The sequence below is a fragment of the Triticum urartu genome, chromosome 2, assembly GCF_003073215.2.
Source record: "Triticum urartu cultivar G1812 chromosome 2, Tu2.1, whole genome shotgun sequence".
NCBI classification, from domain to species: Eukaryota; Viridiplantae; Streptophyta; class Magnoliopsida; order Poales; family Poaceae; genus Triticum; species Triticum urartu.
In genome coordinates, this window is record NC_053023.1 from 494,268,839 (window position 1) to 494,281,918 (window position 13,080).

A 13,080-nucleotide genomic window follows, 5' to 3' on the forward strand; every position below is an offset into this window, starting at 1 on the left:
CCGACACTTGTTGCCACTACAAAAAAAGACACATCCGTGACATTTTGGGCCGAACGAAAAAAAATATGTCATACTTATGACACTTCTATGACGATAATTGTGAAAAAACCCGGTATCATCATAGATGTGGTGGGGTCCTACTTCTATGACAAAAAATCATGACAGAAAATGGGCTTTTCGTCCTGGGCGGGCCGAAGACGTAGCTGCATGACATTATTTCGGCCGTCCGTGACAGAAAAAACTATGGTACAAGCGAGGGCGAGGAAAATATCGGGGAGTTCCCGGTTACGGTGGGTGGTCGGGGCCGAGCGATGCGCGCGTGTGTGCGAGGCGTTGGGCTCTAACTGAACCCGAGCGAGGCGTTGCGCTCTAACTGAACCCGAGCGATTGCACTGCAGGCTACGCGTTACTGAACCCGAGCGATCGATTGATCCCTTGCTGTTAACTGAACTCGAGTGATTCCTTCGCTGCTGATGCTAACTGAAGTTGGTCGATGCTGCCACTTAATGAACAGTGAGCGTTGTTGGGGGGTTTGGATGAACAGTTCCTGGTGGGGGGTTGGATGAACAGGACCCTGTGGTAGTAGAGGCCATTGCCGCTGGATGAACAGGGCCCCGATCGATCGAGCCGGTGGATGAATAGGACCCCGTGGAGGGCTGGATGAACAGGACCCCGTGGAGGGTTGGTTGAACAGTAGCCGGTGGAGGGCTGGTTGAACAGTAGCCAGTGGAGGGCTAGATGAACAGTAACCTGTTGGAGGGGTGGTTGAACAGGACCCCGTGCAGAGGGCTGGGTGCACAGTAGCCGATGGAGGAGCGCACGGTGGAGGCTAGATGAACTGGAGCCCGTGGATGAACAATCGCAGGTGGAGGCTGGAGGAGGTCGACGGTGGATGAACAGGAGCCCGTGGAGGCTGGAGGAGGTCGATGGTGGAGATGAATAGTATCCCCTGGAGTCCTGTTTTGCGATACACCACACCCCTCCCGATGAACAGGACCCCCGTTTCGACCGTAGCACTCCAACACAAGTCCGTTTCCTCAGTTTTGCGGTACACCACACCCCTCCCGATCAACAGGACCCCGTTTCGACCGTAGGAGGCCCGTTTCCTCCGTTTTGCGATACACCAGACCCCTCCCAATGAACAGGATCTCGTTTCGACCGTGGCTGGTCGAACACAGGGTTGTTTCCTCCATTCTGTGGTAAGCCAGGCCTCATTTCCATCGGATGTTCTGTCCAAGCCGGTTGGCTCCCGATGAACACGACGACGCATTCGGTTCCGACCCAGCCGGTTGCCTCCCCATGATCACGATGATGGCGCAGCTTCTCCATTCTGACCCAGCCATGTACACAAGCCCTGGCCGTACGTATGCGTGAATAGGCATTCGAGACCCCGCCCGTATGTACGTACGTGGCCATATTTACTTTCTTGCACCCTGGCCATTGTACGTACGTGTACATCCTACATGCGCGCCTCTACTATGGCATGTGCCCTTCCTTACACGGCCACGGTTCATTGCTGCAGCCTACAGACAGACCGATCATATGTACGTACACGTTCGCGACCAGAATGACAACGCTACGTACGCTTCGACCAGGCGGGTCCCGACTGTCAGGCACTTCCTTGTGTGTGAAGATGTAGCTGGGGGGTCCCAGCAGTCAGGGGAAAACATTTTTTCGTGAAATATGGTGGCCCGTCCGGTGGGTCCCAGCTGTCGGGTGGAGGAATCATTATTTTCCGTGTAATACGGAGGCACTTCCATGCTGCGGTCGTGGACCCAGCTGTCAGCCTCTCCACGTACAGTACTCTTCCGATCGAAGTCGTACATTGACCATGTTGACCACGCCGTGCCGAGAGAAACAGGGCGGTGGACGATGGCGAGGCCTAGGAAGGGGACGATGCGGAGCCGGGGAAGATGCGGCAGTGGATACCCACGAGGAGGGGAGTACGTGGGTTGACTGCTTCGGCTGCGGTGTGAGGCTGCCGTTGATACGTCTCCAACGTACCTATAATTTTTGATTGTTCCATGCTATTATATTATCAACCTTGGATGTTTTATATGCATTTATATGCTATTTTATATGATTTTTGGGACTAACCTATTAACCTAGAGCCCAGTGCCAGTTTCTATTTTTTCCTTGGTTTTGAGTTTTGCATAAAAGGAATACCAAATGGAGTCCAATTGACGTGCCAATTTTTGATGATTTTTTATGGACCAAAACAAGACCCCGGAGTAAAAGAGTTGGGCCAGAAGAGTCCCGGGCCGTCCACGAGGGTGGGAGCCCCCCCAGCACATGGGCCTGCCTCGTGGACGACTCGGGCACCTTCTTGATGTGAGACCGACGCCAAAAAATCCTATAAATACAGAAACCTCCAGAAAATAACCAAGATCGAGAGTTCCACCGCCAGAAGCCTCCGTAGCCACCGAAAACCAATCTAGACCCATTTCAGCACCCTGTCGGAGGGGGGAATCCCTCTCCGGTGGCCATCTTCGTCATCCCGGCGCTCTCCATGACGAGCAGGGAGTAGTTCTCCCTCGGGGCTAAGGGTATGTACCAATAGCTATGTGTTTGATCTCTCTCTCTCTCTCGTGTTCTTGATTTCGCACGATCTTGATGTATCGCGAGCTTTGCTATTATAGTTGGATCTTATGATGTTTCTCCCCCTCTACTCTCTTGTGATGGATTGAGTTTTCCCTTTGAAGTTAACTTATCGGATTGAGTCTTTAGGGATTTGAGAACACTTGATGTATGTCTTGCATGTGCTTATCTGTGATGACAATGGGATATCACGTGATCCGCTTGATGTATGCTTTGGTGATCAACTTGCAAGTTCCATACCCACGGATACTTGAGGTGACATTGGAGTATCTAGGTGACATTAGGGTTTTGGTTGATTTGTGTCTTAAGGTGTTATTCTAGTATGAACTCTTGAATAGATCGATCAGAAAGAATAACTTTGAGGTGGTTTCGTACCCTACAATATTCTCTTCGTTCGTTCTCCGCTATTAGTGACTTTGAGTGACTCTTTGTTGCATGTTGAGGGATAGTTATATGATCCAATTATGTTATTATTGTTGAGAGGACTTGCACTAGTGAAAGTATGAACCCTAGGCCTTGTTTCCTAGCATTGCAATACCGTTTAAGCTCACTTTTATCATTAGTTACCTTGCTATTTTTATATTTTCAGATTACAAAAACCTATATCTACCATCCATATTGCACTTGTATCACCATCTCTTCGCCGAACTAGTGCACCTATACAATTTACCATTGTATTGGGTGTGTTGGGGACACAAGAGACTCTTTGTTATTTGGTTGCAGGGTTGTTTGAGAGAGACCATCTTCATCCTATGCCTCCCACGAATTGATAAACCTTAGGTCATCCACTTGAGGGAAATTTGCTACTGTCCTACAAACCTCTGCACTTGGAGGCCCAACAACGTCTACAAGAACAAGGTTGTGTAGTAGACATCAAGCTCTTTTCTGGCACCGTTGCCGAGGGGGTTAGTGCTTGAAGATATATCTTTAGATCTTGCAATCGAATCTTTTTGTTTCTTGTTTTATCACTAGTTTAGTTTATAAAAGAAAACTACAAAAAATGGAATTGAGGGTACCTCATATGCTTCATCTTTTTAATGTCTTTCGTGAAAATAAGGATTCTGATAATTGTGCCAAAGTGTTAGAAGAATAATGTATTAAAATGTTTGGCACTAAATCTTTGGATGATGAGCATGATTGCAATGTTGTTAGTACGAATTCTTTGAATATCCATGATGCTAATGATATGCAATGCCACAAGCTTGGGGATGCTATGTTTGATGAAGATGATATTTTTTGTCCCCCAAGTTTTGATGAGAAAATTTATTTTGATGATAGCATGCCTCCTATTTATGATGATTATATTGATGAAAGTGGGTTTGGAAGAGTGTCAACTTTAGGAAGTAATGATCCCACTATTTTGGAGGGTGTTGAATCTTATTGTGATAATTATGAAAGTGGGTTTGGAGAGGTCATGACTTTAGTTAATGTTAATCCCACTATTTTGGAAGAGTGTCAACTTTGCATACATGTGGATCGTGTTAAGAATATGTTTTGTGATAGCTATATTGTTGAATTTGCTTATTATCCTACATGTAATTATTATGAGGGAGGAACATATGCTTGTAGGAATTGCAATAATATCAAGTTTCCTCTCCATGTGTTGAAAATCTTGAAGATATGCTTGTTTTGCCTTCCTATGCTAGTTGATTATTGTTCCCATAAGTTGTTTGTTCACAAAATCCCTATGCATAGGAAGTGGGTTAGACTTAAATGTTCTAGTCATATTCTTCATGATTCTCTCTTTATGTTTCAATTCTTATCTTTTATGTGAGCATCATTGAAATCGGCATGCCTAGCTAGGTGCGTTAAACGATGGCGCTTGTTGGGAGGCAACCCAATTTTTATTTTTTTGTTCTTTGCTTTTTGCTCCTGTTTAGTAATAAATAATTCATCTAGCCTATATTTAGATATGGTTTTATGTTTTAATTAGTTTTTGTCCCAAGTAGAACCTTTGGGAAGACTTGGGTGAAGTCCTTGTGATCTTGCTGTAAAAAACATAAACTTTAGCGCTCACGAGTTTTGCTGCCGTTTTTTACAGGAGAGTGCGATTAGGTTGATTCTTTTTGAATATGATTAATAGACAAATTCCTCACGTTGAACTATTTATTTCAGAATTTTTGGGGTTACAGAAGTATACTTTTGATACAGATTACTACAGACTGTTCTGTTTTTGATAGATTCTATTTTCATTGTGTTGTTTGCTTATTTTGATGAATCTATGAGTAGTATCGAAGGGTATGAACCATAGAGAAGTTGGAATAGAGTAGATATTACACCAATATGAATTTAGAATGAGTTCACAACAGTACCTAAGTGGTGATTTATTTTCTTATATTAACGGAGCTTATGAGTTTTCTGTTAAGTTTTGTGTTGTGAAGTTTTCAAGTTTTGGGTAAAGATTCGATGGACTATGGAATAAGGAGTAGAAAGAGCCTAAGCTTGGGGATTCCCAAGGCACCCCAAGGTAATATTCAAGGATAACCAAGAGCCTAAGCTTGGGGATGCCCCGGAAGGCATCCCCTCTTTCGTCTTTGTTCATCGGTAAATTTACTTGGAGCTATATTTTTATTCACACATGATATGTGTTTTGCTTGCAGCATCATTTTATTTTATTTAGTTTTGCTTGTTGTTTTTAGAGAGTCTTCACATAGTTGCATAATTATTCGACTACTCATTGATCTTCACTTATATATTTCGGAGTAGTTTATCATTTGCTCTATTGCTTCACTTATATCTTTCTAGAGCACGGTGGTGGTTTTATTTTATAGAAATAGATGAACTCTAATGCTTCACTTATATCATTTTGAGAGTCCTAAACAGCATGGTAATTTGCTTTGGTTATGAATTTAGTCCTAATATGATGGGCATCCAAGAGGGATATAATAAAAACTTTCATATAAAGTGAATTGAATACTATGAGAAGTTTGATACTTGATAATTGATTTGAGATATAAAAGTCATAATATTAGACTTGTGCTAGTTGAGTAATTGTGAAATTGAGAAATACTTATGTTGAGGTTGGAAAGTCCCGTAGCATGCAAGTATGGTAAACGTTGGGTGACAAATTTGAAGCATGGGGTGTTCTTTGATTGCTTTCCTTATGAGTGGCGGTCGGGGACGAGCGATGGCCTTTTCCTACCAATCTATCCCCTAGGGGCATGCGTAGTAGTACTTTGCTTCGAGGGCTAATAAACTTTTGCAATAAGTATATGAGCTCTTTATAACTAATGTGATTCCATGGATATTACGCACTCTCACCCTCCCATCATTGCTAGCCTCTTCGGTACCGTGCATTGCCCTCTCTCGCCTTGAGAGTTGGTGCAAACTTCGCCGGTGCATCCAAACCCCGTGATACGATACGCTCTATCACACATAAACCTCCTTATATCTTCCTCAAAACAGCCACCATACCTACCTATTATGGCATTTCCATAGCCATTCCGAGATATATTGCCATGCAACTTTCCACCGTTCCGTTTATTATGACACGCTCCATCATTGTCATATTGCTTTGCATGATCATGTAGTTGACATCGTAGTTGTGGCAAAGCCACCATTCATAATTCTTTCATACATGTCACTCTTGATTCATTGCACATCCCGATACACCGCTGGAGGCATTCATATAGAGTCATATTTTGTTCTAATTATCGAGTTGTAATTCTTGAGTTGTAAGTAAATAAAGGTGTGATGGTCATAATTATTAGAGCATTGTCCCATGTGAGGAAAGTATGATGGAGACTATGATTCCCCCACAAGTTGGGATGAGACTCCGGACGGAAAAAAAAGAGGCCATAAAAAAAGAGAGATAAGGCCCAAAAAAACAAAAAAACGAAAAATGAGAGAAAAAGAGAGAAGGGGCAATGCTACTATCCTTTTACCACACTTGTGCTTCAAAGTAGCACCACGATCTTCATGATAGAGAGTCTCCTATGTTGTCACTTTCATATACTAGTGGGAATCTTTCATTATAGAACTTGGCTTGTATATTCCAATGACGGGCTTCCTCAAATGCCCTAGGTCTTCGTGAGCAAGCAAGTTGGATGCACACCCACTTAGTTTTCTTTGATGAGCTTTCATATATTTATAGCTCTAGTGCATCCGTTGCATGGCAATCCCTACTCCTTGCATTGACATCAATCGGTGGGCATCTCCATAGCCCATTGATTAGCCGCGTCAATGTGAGACTTTCTCCTTTTTTGTCTTCTCACATAACCCCTATCATCATACTCTATTCCACCCATAGTGCTATGTCCATGGCTTGCGCTCATGTATTACATAAGGGTTGAAAAGGCTGAAGCGCGTTAAAAAGTATGAACCAATTGCTCGTCTTGTCATTGGGGTTGTGCATGATGGGAGCATTTTTCTGTGACGAAAATGAAGCATGGCCAAACTATATGATTTTGTAGGGATAAGCTTTCTTTGGCTATGTTATTTTGATAAGACATAATTTCCTGGTTAGTATGCTTGAAGTATTATTATTTTTATGTCAATATTAAACTTTTGTCTTGAATCTTATGGATCTGAATATTCTTGCCACAATAAAGAAAATTACATTGATAATTATGTTAGGTAGCATTCCACATCAATTTTTTTTATCATTTACCTACTCGAGGATGAGCAGGAATTAAGCTTGGGGATGCTTGATACGTCTCCAACGTATCTATAATTTTTGATTGTTCCATGCTATTATATTATTAGCCTTGGATGTTTTATATGCATTTATATGCTATTTTATATGATTTTTGGGACTAACCTATTAACCTAGAGCCCAGTGCCAGTTTCTGTTTTTCCTTGTTTTTGAGTTTTGCAGAAAAGGAATACCAAATGGAGTCCAATCGACGTGCCAATTTTTAATGATTTTTATGGACCAAAAGAAGACCCCGGAGTAAAAGAATTGGGCTAGAAGAGTCTCGGGCCGTCCATGAGGGTGCCCCCCCCCCCGGGCACGTGGGCCTGCCTCGTGGACGACTCGGGCACCTTCTTGAAGTGAGACCGACGCCAAAAATTCCTATAAATACAAAAACCTCTAGAAAATAACCTAGATCGGGAGTTCCGCCGCCAGAAGCCTCCGTAGCCACCGAAAATCAATCTAGACCCGTTCCGGCACCCTGCCGGAGGGGGGAATCCCTCTCTGGTGGCCATCTTCATGATCCCGGCGCTCTCCATGACGAGGAGGGAGTAGTTCTCCCTCGGGGCTGAGGGTATGTACCTGTAGCTATATGTTTGATCTCTCTCTCTCTCTCTCGTGTTCTTGATTCGGCATGATCTTGATGTATCTCGAGCTTTGCTATTATAGTTGGATCTTATGGTGTTTCTCCCCCTCTACTCTCTTGTGATGGATTGAGTTTTCCCTTTGAAGTTATCTTATCAGATTGAGTCTTTAGGGATATGAGAACACTTGATGTATGTCTTGCATGTGCTTATCTGTGGTGACAATGGGATATCACGTGATCCGCTTGATGTATGTTTTGGTGATCAACTTGCGAGTTCCGTGACCTCGTGAACTTATGCATAGGGGTTGGCACACGTTTTCGTCTTGACTCTCCAATAGAAACTTTGGGGCACTCTTTGAAGTTCTTTGTGTTGGTTGAATAGATGAATCTGAGATTGTGTGATGCATATCATATAATCATACCCACGGATACTTGAGGTGACATCGGAGTATCTAGGTGGCATTAGGGTTTTGGTTGATTTGTGTCTTAAGGTGTTATTCTAGTACGAACTCTTGAATAGATCGATCAGAAAGAATAGCTTTGAGGTGGTTTCATACCCTACAATAATCTCTTTGTTTGTTCTCCGCTATTAGTGACTTTGGAGTGACTCTTTGTTGCATGTTGAGGGATATTTATATGATCCAATTATGTTATTATTGTTGAGAGGACTTGCACTAGTGAAAGTATGAACCCTAGGCCTTGTTTCCTAGCACTGCAATACCGTTTACGCTCACTTTTATCATTAGTTACCTTGCTGTTTTTATATTTTCAGATTACAAAAACCTATATCTACCATCCATATTGCACTTGTATCACCAACTCTTCGCCGAACTAGTGCACCTATACAATTTACCATTGTATTGGGTGTGTTGGGGACACAAGAGACTCTTTGTTATTTGGTTGCAGGGTTGTTTGAGAGAGACCATCTTCATCCTATGCCTCCCATGGATTGATAAACCTTAGGTCATCCACTTGAGGTAAATTTGCTACTGTCCTACAAACCTCTACACTTGGAGGCCCAACAACGTCTACAAGAAGAAGGTTGTGTAGTAGACGTCAGCCGTCGCCGGAGAATAACAGGAGGTGTGGGTGAGTATAGAGGGATGGCATGGCCAGCGGTGGCAGCACAGGCGGACACGAGAGGCAGGAGCCACCGGCACGGCCGACGCTTGTTTGGGCGGCTGGAGCAAGAAGACCAGAGGTTGAATAAGCACTACGACCGTTGGATGGACCTCGTACGGTCACTGGAGCTAGAATCATTCGTATTGATTGACAAAGCCCTCCGCCCCCATCATTTTAGTAGGCCCACAAGCCAGCCTCCCATAATGGTGGGTCCCAGCTAGCAGGGGGATTATTCAGTTTTTTTGTGCGTAATAAGGAGGCACTTCCTTGTGTGTGAAGATATAGCTGGTGGGTCTGAGCTGACGGTGGGGGAAACATTTTTTTTCAAGAAATACAGAGGCCCTTCCGGTGGGTCCCAGCTGTCAGGTGGAGGAATCATTATTCTGCGCGTAATAAGGAGGCATTTCCTTGTGTGGACCCCCTACTGTCAGCCTCTTTCGATGGTTGTTGTTTGTTGACCATGTTGACCTCGCTGCGCCGAGAGCACAAATGCGGTGGATGAGGACGAGGCCCAGGAAGGGAACGACCCAGAGCGGGCGAAGCCACCGCAGTGGATGCCCACGCTGAGGGGTGTACGAGCGCTGACTGGTCGACTGCGGGGTGAGGCTGACATCGTCGGAAAATAACAGGATGTGCGGGTGGGTAGAGGGATGGCCTGGCGGCAGCATAGCCAGCAACGGGAGGAGGGAGCAGGCACTCCCGCCGGTGCTGGTTTGGGCGGCTGGAGCAGGAAGATCAGAGATTGAAGAAGCATGGCGGCCGTTGGATGGACATCCAACAGTCACTGCTCGAATTAGGACAGTGTCATCCTCAACCTAGTAGGCCCAGAAATCAGCCTCCAAATCTGTGGAAAATAACATATAGCCCATTAGCCATTATTTTTAATAATTTACAGCCCATTTGCTAATTCTTAAGGATATTTGAAGCCCATATTCTTTTTATTAGCATTACAGACCATATATTCTGGGCACTGCTAAAAAAATTCAACGAAAATTTTCATATTTCGGTGGGGTCCGAACTCCTTTAATCGCGAAATTTTGAGTCGTGTTAAAAATAATTTTTTAAAAATTATATCAAAATAAAATTCAAAAAACAATTCACCGCAAAAAATGAATGAAATTTAAAATCTTAACTAGCAAGATGCTCGTGCGTTGCACGGAACATGAAGATGCATTTCTATGAGTAGTTTATCTTGTGGGAGAAAAGACGATCTTTTAATGTAATTGCCAGTTGGCTTTAGTTTTTATAAGAGTAGAGAGCAGAGAACCAGTTGGCTTTAGTTTTTATAAGAGTAGAGAGCAGAGAAATCCAGAAAAATGATATTTTAATGTAATTGTCGGTTGGCTTTGGTTTAAAAATTTACAACCCATTTCTTACAACTTATAGCCCATTTTTTGGGGAAGCCCATTTCTTACTACTTTACATCCCTCCCTCCTCATCTTGAAAATTTGCTGCCGAGCAGGGCTGAGAAAAGCAAGTAGGCCTCTGTTTTGGTGTTCTCCAGAAAAAAGAACATGACTAGCCATTTTCAGAAAGAAAAAGATATCAACTGGGCTCGTCATGTGCTTAAATAAAAGCGTAAGTGTGGGCTAGACGGGCCATAGCCGTGCGCAGTTGAGCTCCGTCTTTAAAACTAAAAAACAACTGGGCGAGCTACTGGGTCCCTGGTGTTATCCGCTCGTTGTGTAATTTTAACAAATTCGCTGCCGCGTCGGCCTATGCATCGCCGGTGTGAGATGAGACGTCGATGACTTGTCCTGGCTTGTAATAACGAGGCACCTGCTTGCGTAATACAATGACCCTGGTGGGTCCCTACTGTCAGCCTCTCCACATACAGTCATCTCCTGATTCATCTTGGTTGTTGACCATGTTGACAACGCCAGACGGAGGCGGGCACAGCGAGCGAACCAAGGCGGAGAACAACGGCGAGGCCTCGAACGGGAAGGAACAGCAGCCGTGGAAGATGCAGCAGTGTAGTGGCAGGTGGAGGGGAGTACGAGGGCAACAACATGAAACTCAAGCTTACAAACGGTACAAAAATCCCAAGGATTAATTGTTCATCAAATTTTTAGACAAAACCCAGATTGAACATGGCAGTAACATGTAACCCAACCACTCTTTTTTGCAGTCACAAACAAATGGATCGGTCTGATCCATAAAATCAACATCCTGTGCATAAAAATTTATTGCACGTTGTAAATAGAAGCCAAGCATGTTTAGAAGCCCATTTGTCCACTTGAAACTTCTTTTTTTGCTCTTCAGTGTGTCCGTCCGTGAGAAATCTCTTGCGGTAAAACTTAAGCCTCAGGGACAATAGTAACCTCGCATTCAACAGGAAGAATGTGACAAAGCTTTTGTTTGCCTGGTTGGATGCATATCCTTCCATCATTATTGTCCTCAAACGAATGTCATGAGAACTGAGAAAATCCTGGTGCTTATTACGCCACCGATTGGTTATACGTTTTTGTCCATGTACTTGCAGTACCTAAGTAGACATGAAGATTTGAAAATAGTTAAGGTCTGAAAAAAGAGTATGTCGAAAGAGCAACAGCTGAACGGTTAATTCTAGTACAATATATACAGTCTTTCAATGTGCATGAAATCATCACCTCCATATATAAATTCTCCAGAGATCGAAAGCATCGCAGCAAGCCAATAATTATGTTCAGATCATAACTATACATTCTGATATATAAGATCTTGACAGAATCTAGCAGCATTGATAAGCTATCTATGGACAAACTCTTCATTGAGCATATAACATAATATTAATACCCAAAGTGTACTCCAAGATGATATAAAACTTATGCGCACAAATGAAAAATGCAGCTTATGATTACAAATGTGTATATGATAATATACGGTACTTGAAAAAGCGAGGAGCCAAACACCAACTCTTTGTGATCATTAAACGGATCACGAATTACACCCAAGGTCTCCAGTTTGGGTGCTGAGACGACAGTTATTTGCGAAGGTTTATAACAGTTATCAAGGAGCAACCTTTCAAGTGAAGGGGCATCTTCGATGATGAGCTGATGTCCTTTGAAACAAATTCCAATGCTTTTAAGGTGCGGCGACTTTATTTGGAGACAACTGATAGGGATTTCTATTCCCAAAACAATCAACAAGCGCTCCAAGGCAGGGCAACTGGAGTGGATGATGCTGTGCAGTGAGGCCTCCGACAGATAAACCACCACAAGGCGAAAGTTTTTTTTAGTAGTGGGAGTCGAAGCATTTGTACCAGATCGTCTAGTAGATGGCACCGGGCGAAGGTGGCGGTGTGGAGAGAGGAGGAAACCCGCGAGATGGACAACGGTGGTGTGGGCACGAATTCTTGGTATGTTCATGGTATGAAACTTTCATGGTAATGGTAGAACTCAAACTGCTGGAGTTTTCCGAATTCAGGGGATGTCAGCCAAGCATCCACCGTGCCGGGTATGGACAAAAGGTAGGGTGTCGGGATGCAGAGGCGTTGAAAGGGACCCTGCTGGTGAGAGGAGACGATGGCTCTAAGGAGATCAAATTCAAGAAGGACAGATATCTGACGGCAGTCGAGATTGAGGGGCGCGGTGCGCCATATAGGGCGCCACCGAGTTGAGAGGACTTGTGTGCGCCAGCAACCCTTGGTGGGTGATACGTCTCCGTCGTATCTACTTTTCCAAACACGTTTGCCCTTGTTTTGGACTCTAACTTGCATGATTTGAATGGAACTAACCCGGACTGACGCTGTTTTCAGCAGAATTACCATGGTGTTATTTATGTGCAGAAACAAAAGTTCTCGGAATGACCTGAAACTTTACGAAACATCTTTTCGGAAATAATAAAAAATCCTTGCAAAAGATGAAGACCAGGGGGCCTACACCCTAGCCACGAGGGTGGGGGCGCGCCTGCCCCCCCTAGGGCGCGCCCCCTACCTCGTGGGCCCCCTGGAGCTCCTCCGACCTCAACTCCAACTCTATATATTTGCTTTCGGTGAGAAAAAATTAGAAAAAAAGGATTCATCGCATTTTACAACACGGAGCTGCCGCCAAGCCCTAAAACCTCTCGGGAGGGCTGATTTGGAGTCCGTTCGGGGCTCCGGAGAGGGGAATCCGTCGCCATCGTCATCATCAACCATCCTCCATCACCAATTTCATGATGC